Source organism: Euleptes europaea, chromosome 8 (genome assembly GCF_029931775.1).
Source record: "Euleptes europaea isolate rEulEur1 chromosome 8, rEulEur1.hap1, whole genome shotgun sequence".
NCBI classification, from domain to species: Eukaryota; Metazoa; Chordata; class Lepidosauria; order Squamata; family Sphaerodactylidae; genus Euleptes; species Euleptes europaea.
This window is the reverse complement of record NC_079319.1, coordinates 1,995,547-2,001,680: the sequence shown is the minus strand read 5'-3', so window position 1 is coordinate 2,001,680 and position 6,134 is coordinate 1,995,547. Positions and strand designations below refer to the sequence as shown.

The 6,134-nt window shown below is 49.2% G+C and overlaps 1 non-coding gene across 1 annotated transcript; it reads left to right on the top strand.

The window, feature by feature from the left end:
* Nucleotides 1–2,634: 2,634 nt before the first annotated feature.
* Nucleotides 2,635–2,707, top strand: TRNAR-CCG (transfer RNA arginine (anticodon CCG)). The gene has a single exon. It is a non-coding gene; the product is annotated as a tRNA-Arg (tRNA).
* The last annotated feature ends 3,427 nt before the right edge of the window (nucleotides 2,708–6,134 follow it).

The window sequence follows — 6,134 nt, the reverse complement described above, 5'->3', positions numbered from 1 at the left end:
TGGCCATCTTCTGGGCATGGAGTAGGGGTCACTGGGGGTATGCGGGGGGTGTAGTTGTGAGTTTCCTGCATTGTGAAGGGGGTTGGTCTAGATGACCCTGGTGGTCCCTCCCAACTCTATGATTCTAGGAACTAGTTGGCCACTATATGACATGGGATGCTGGACGAGATGGACCCCTAGTTTGATCCACCAGGGCTCTTTTTTTATTCTTCTTCTGAGAGCCAGTGTGGTGTAGCAGTTAGACTAGTGTCTGACAAAGGAAATGGGAGACCCAGGTTCGAATCCCCGCTCTGCCATGGAAACTTGAAGAAGAAGAAGACTTGGTTTTTATAGGCCGACTTTCTCTACCACTTAAGGGAGACTCAAACCGGCTTCCAATCACCTTCCCTTCCGCACAACAGACACCCTGTGAGGTAGGTGGGGCTGAGAGAGCTGTGACTAGCCCAAGGTCACCCAACTGACTTCATGTGTAGGAGTGGGGAAACCAACCTGGTTCACCAGGTTAGCCTCCGCCGCTCATGTGGAGGAGTGGGGAATCAAACCCGGTTCTCCAGATCAGACTCCACCGCTCCAAACCACCGCTCTTAACCACTACACCATGCAGGCTCATGATGGGTAACCTTGCACCATGCAAACACTCTTATCTAACCTAGGGCTGCCAACTGCGAGGTAGCGGCAGGAGATCTCCTGCTAATACAACTGATCTCCAGCCGATAGAGATCAGATCACTTGGAGAAAAATGGCCGCTTCGGCAATCGGACTCTATGTCATGGAAGCCCCTCCCCTCCCCAAACCCCGCCCTCCTCAGGCTCCACCCCAAAATCTCCCACCGGTGGCGAAGGGGGACCTGGCAACCCTAAACCTACCTCTCAGGGTTCTTGCAAGGATAAAATGGAGAGCAGGAGAACAACGTAAGCCGCTTCAGGTCCCTGTTTGGGAGAAAGACGTGGTAAAAAGGAATAAATCAGAGGTCCCCAACCTTTTTGAGCCAGTGGGAATCTGTAGAGTTGTGACACAGCAAAGCCACAAAATGGCTGCCCCTGGAGGCGGAGCCAGCCACAAAATGGCTGCTGCAGCTTACCTTCAAGCCCACAGGGAAGACCCTCGGGCTCTGCTACCAGCTGCTGCCTAAGCAATGTGTTGTTTTTTTTAAATCTGCCCAGCCAATCAAATCTCCAATGTCCAAACAGAAGACTTGTGGGGCTAGAGCCCCCTGTCCCCATCCACTTTCTAAAAACATTTGGCGGGCTCCAGGAAACCATGGCGCCCACGGCCACCATAGAAGCATAGAGTTGGAAGGGACCACCAGGGTCATCTAGTCCAACCCCCTGCACCATGCAGGAAATTCACAACTACCTCGCCTCCCCCCACCAGACCCCTAGTGACCAGAAGATGGCCAGGATGCCCTCCCTCTCATCATCTGCCTAAGGTCACAGAATCAGTATTGCTGACAGATGGCCATCTAACCTCTTCTTAAAAACCTCCAGGGAAGGAGAGCTCACCACCTCCCGAGGAAGCCTGTTCCAGTGAGGAACTGCTCTAATGGTTAGAAAATTCTTCCTAATGTTTAGACGGAAACTCTTTTGATTTAATTTCAACCCGTTGGTTCTGGTCCGACCTTCTGGGGCAACAGAAAACAACTCGGCACCATCCTCTGTATGACAGCCCTTCAAGTACTTGAAGAAGGTTATCACGTCCCCTCTCAGTCTTCTCCTCTTCAGGCCAAACATACCCAGCTCCTTCAACCTTCCCTCATAGGACTTGGTCTCCAGACCCCTCACCATCTTTGTTGCCCTCCTCTGGACACGTTCCAGCTTGTCTACATCTTTCTTAAACTGCGGTGCCCAAAACTGACGTTGGGAACCCCTGGAATAAATAACGTAAGCAGCCACTGAGCCAAACTGTAAGCTTGGAGAACTATACAGGCAGTAGCAGCCTCCTTCCCCCGCAGTGCAGAAAATACAAGTGACAGCTTGGCGCGTGATTCTCCTTAGGAGAGACATCAAAGCCAGAGTCCCTGAGGTGATGTTGGGCGCTGACCCTATAGCACCCACTTGTCCTCTCTCGGTCCCACCCCCATCGGACCCCCCCCCCATGCACGTGTTGCAGGACCACCTCCCCCTACTGTGGAATTTAGATTGTAAGTTTCCCGGTGCAGCTTCCTGCCTTAGTTGTTGATGATACTTGGGGTGCTTTCACACGTGCAGCATAGTCCACTTTCAGCCCACTTTCAATGCACTTTGCAGCTGGATTTAACTGTGTGAAACGGCAAGATCCAATTGCAAATCAGCGTTAAAATGCACTGAAGGGGGATTAGAAGTGCATCATTCGGCATGTGCGAAAGCGCCATGAATGCTGTGGTAGCCACAATATCCTTCCCATTGCCAGGACCTCGACAGGCATAGTTCGGTCCTGTGACTTTCTTCTGGAAGGCACTGCTTCTGAAAGGGAGGGTGAGCTGCAGCCTCCTTGGCAGTGGGAAAGGGCTGAGAGTCTCTCTGCTTTTTCATTCTTCTTGAGTCCTGCCCTGAGAACCTGTGAATTGCCTTTTTTTTATTAGTACGTTAAAAAAAAAGGGCCTCAGCCCTGATCATTATCTGAATACACAGCAGTAGACAGAACACTTTCCACTAAGGCCCAGTGGCCTAATGGATAAGGCATCAGCCTCCGGAGCTGGGGATTGTGGGTTCAAGTCCCACCTGGGTCGGTTCCTTTTGTTTTGTATGCTTTTGAGGTGAGAGAGCCCAAAACGAATTGGGTTGCTGCCAGCAGCACATCAGTAAAACGACACCATGAACTCGCAAGAAGAGTTGGTTTTTATATGCCCACTTGCTCTACCACTTAAGGAAGATTCAAACTGGTTTACAATCCCCTTCCCTTCCCCTCCCCACAACAGACACCCTGTGAGGTAGGTGGGGCTAAGAGAGCTGTGACTGGCCCAGGGTTACCCAGCTGGCTTCATGGGTAGGAGTGGGGAAACAAATTTGGTTCTCCAGATTACAGTCTGCCGCTCACATGGAAGAGCGGGGGAATCAAGCCCGGTTCTCCAGATTAGAGCCCACCGCTCCAAACCACCGCTCTTAACCACTACACCACACTGGCTCTCTTACTCCTTTTCTTAGGACCGTCAAACCATCTTTATTAACAAATCATATTTAGTCAAGTATTTATTTAAAGGCGTTCTGCTCCACTTTTCATATAGATAGGGTTGCCAAGTGTGGTGTAGGACATTCCTGGAGATTTGGGGGTGGTTCTTGGGACCGGCTGGATTTTGGGACAGAACTCAGCAAAGTAGGGTTGCCAGGTCCCCTCTGGCCACTGGAAGGGGATGGGGAGGTAGGGTTGCCAGAGCCAGGTTGGGAAATGCCTGGAGATTTGGGGATGGAGCCTGGAGCGGACGGGGACCACAGTGAGGTACCATGCTATAGAGTTAGGGTTACCAGGTCCCTCTTCACTACCGGCAGGAGGTTTTTGGGGTGGAGCCTGAGGAGGGCGGGGTTTGCGGAGGAGAGGAACGTCAATGTCATAGAGTCCAATTGACAAAGCGCCCATTTTCAAAGCGCCCATTTTTGCCAAAGCTCCAAAGCAGCCATTTTCTCCAGGGGAACTAATCTCTGTAGTCTGGAGATGACCTGGAATTCCCGGGGATGTTCAGGCCCTACCTGGAGGCTGGCATCCTGACAGCAGAGATATTATGCCAGTTCCCTCCAGTTTACCTGGAGGAAATGACATCCTCTGAGGATGTCATTTCCTCCAGGTAAACTGGTCTCTGCAGTCTGGAGATCAGTTGTAATTCCAGAACTCCAGGTCACACCTAGAGCTCAAAGCAGCACTTAAAGAGTTTAAAACAATCATTCCAAAAATAAAATAGGCAACATATGAACACACATGAACACATGAAGCTTCCTTACATTGAATCAGACTGTTGGCCCAGCAAGATCACTATTGTCTACTCAGACTGGCAGCGGCTCTCCGGGGTCTCAGGCGGAGGTCTTTCACATCACCTCCTGCCTGGTCCTTAACTGGAGTTGCTGGGGATTGAACCTGGGACCTTCTGCATGCCAAACAGAGGCTCTGCCTGCAAAGCCATGGCCAACCCTAACATATAAATATCCAGAAAAGACAGCAGTTTTAGATCGGCATCGTTAGTTCTTGTTGCCAAGCTCCAGGTGGGGCCTGGAGATCTCCTGGAATTACAACCGATCTCCAGACGACAGAGTTCAGTTCTCCTGGAGGAAATGGCAACTTTGAAGGGTGAACTCTATGGCGTTTTCCACTGCTGAGGTCCCTCCCCACATCCCACCCTCCCCAGGCTCCACTCCCACATCTCCAGGAATTTCCAAACCCAGAGTTGGCAACCTCAAAACGTCTTCACTGCCTGATCTGATTGGGGACATGGACAGCTGGATGAGTTGGCTGTGGAGTCAAATCTACAGGACATGATAAAAACCATGCAGTGCGCACATCCTTTATAGATGCTGAGCGATCTGAACTCTCTCCGTTCTCCTCTGCTGGGTTAAAGAATTTACGAAATAAATCCCCGAGCTCCACCGAATGGCCAGTGGTGGACACTGCATTTCACGACGAAGGGAGTTTTGATTCAGTGGTTCTCAACCTGGGGCCATATGGCCCCCCTGGGGGCCCGCAGGATATTCCAAGGGGGCCACAGGTGAAAATTGCATAAATGGGGGGGGGCACAGAGGGAAGTGAGAAGTGAGAAAACAGAGAAGTGACCAAGAAAAGAAAACAGAAAAGAAATACAATTTGTACCTTCAGTGGACTGAAAACCTAACACATGACTTTCTTCATTGCACTTCTATGCATCGTTTGCAACTGTGGGTTTTTGTATTGCTGTAATCTTGTGCAACGGTGGTAGAGGCTTTGTTCTCCCTTGTATGTGAACATTGTTGTTTATTAGCATGTTGTATTCCCTTTTTGTGCGCTATTTTTTTTTGTAAATTTCAGTTTCCCAATAAGAACTGCATGTGTGCATTTTGTGTGGCTGTTTACGCTTCTTTGTTCCTTGGCTATTTACAAACAAAACATTTAAATAGCTACCTGGTAGGACAGGGGGGCCACAGGAAGGAAACAAGGTCGGAAGGGGGCCACAGTCGGAAAAAGGTTGAGAACCACTGCTCTAGAAAGCTTGTTGGTCTCTAAGATGCTCCTGGACTCGAATCTAACTGTTGCACCTCACTTCTTAGCAGCAGCTCCTGAGCCTGCTGCCCTGATAAATTATGTTGAAGAACAAACAGAAAAGTAGCACAAATGACTAAATGGAAACTGTTCAAACAAAGCTTATAACAATAAATATATAACCAAACCACAACGGTGTATATTGATTTTAACGCAACGTGCAATATTTATGCTCTTAGAGAATCACATTTGGTGTTGTGCAAGGTTACAACAAATAACACACAAGTGTACAATTTACACCAACAACAACATAGCAAACAACTTTGCAAACTGCAATTGACACTGACAAAGTCCCCAAGTGTACAAATGGTAACCCAATAGGTTCCAGCACTATACAAACATCCTGAATTGGAAGTAGAAGCAAGTAGAAAAATCGTAATGAGACCAACTAACAGAGAGAATGGATTCCGGTAAAAGTTCTTTTCACCGAGGTTTTTTCGGTCCTGGTCGTGGTCTTCCACTCAAGACCATAAACTAGTGCAAAATGCATGCCAAAGAAGTAAGAGAATCCAGTGTCAGTCACTCTGAACAACCTTTGAGACAGGCTACTATGCCGTCCGTTCAGAGTGACTGACACTGGATTCTCTGCTTCATTGGCATGCATTTTGCGCTTCTATTTTTGGGGGGCTTTAATCCCCCATGTATATTTTTTAGGGCGGGGCTGTGGCTCAGTGGCAGAGAATCTGTTTTGCATTCAGAAGGTCCCAGGTTCAATGCCCGGCATCTCCAGTGAGAAGGACCAGGCAAAGGAGGTGAGGTGAATGACCTTTCTCTGCCTGAGACCCTGGAAAGCCGCTGCCAGTCTAAGTTGACGATACTGCTCTTGATGCACCAAGGCTGTGATTCAGCTTAAGGCATAAACCTTGGCAGTGTGGTATAGTGGTTAAGAGTGGAGGACTCTAATCTGGAGAACTGGGTTTGATTCCCCACTCCTCTCT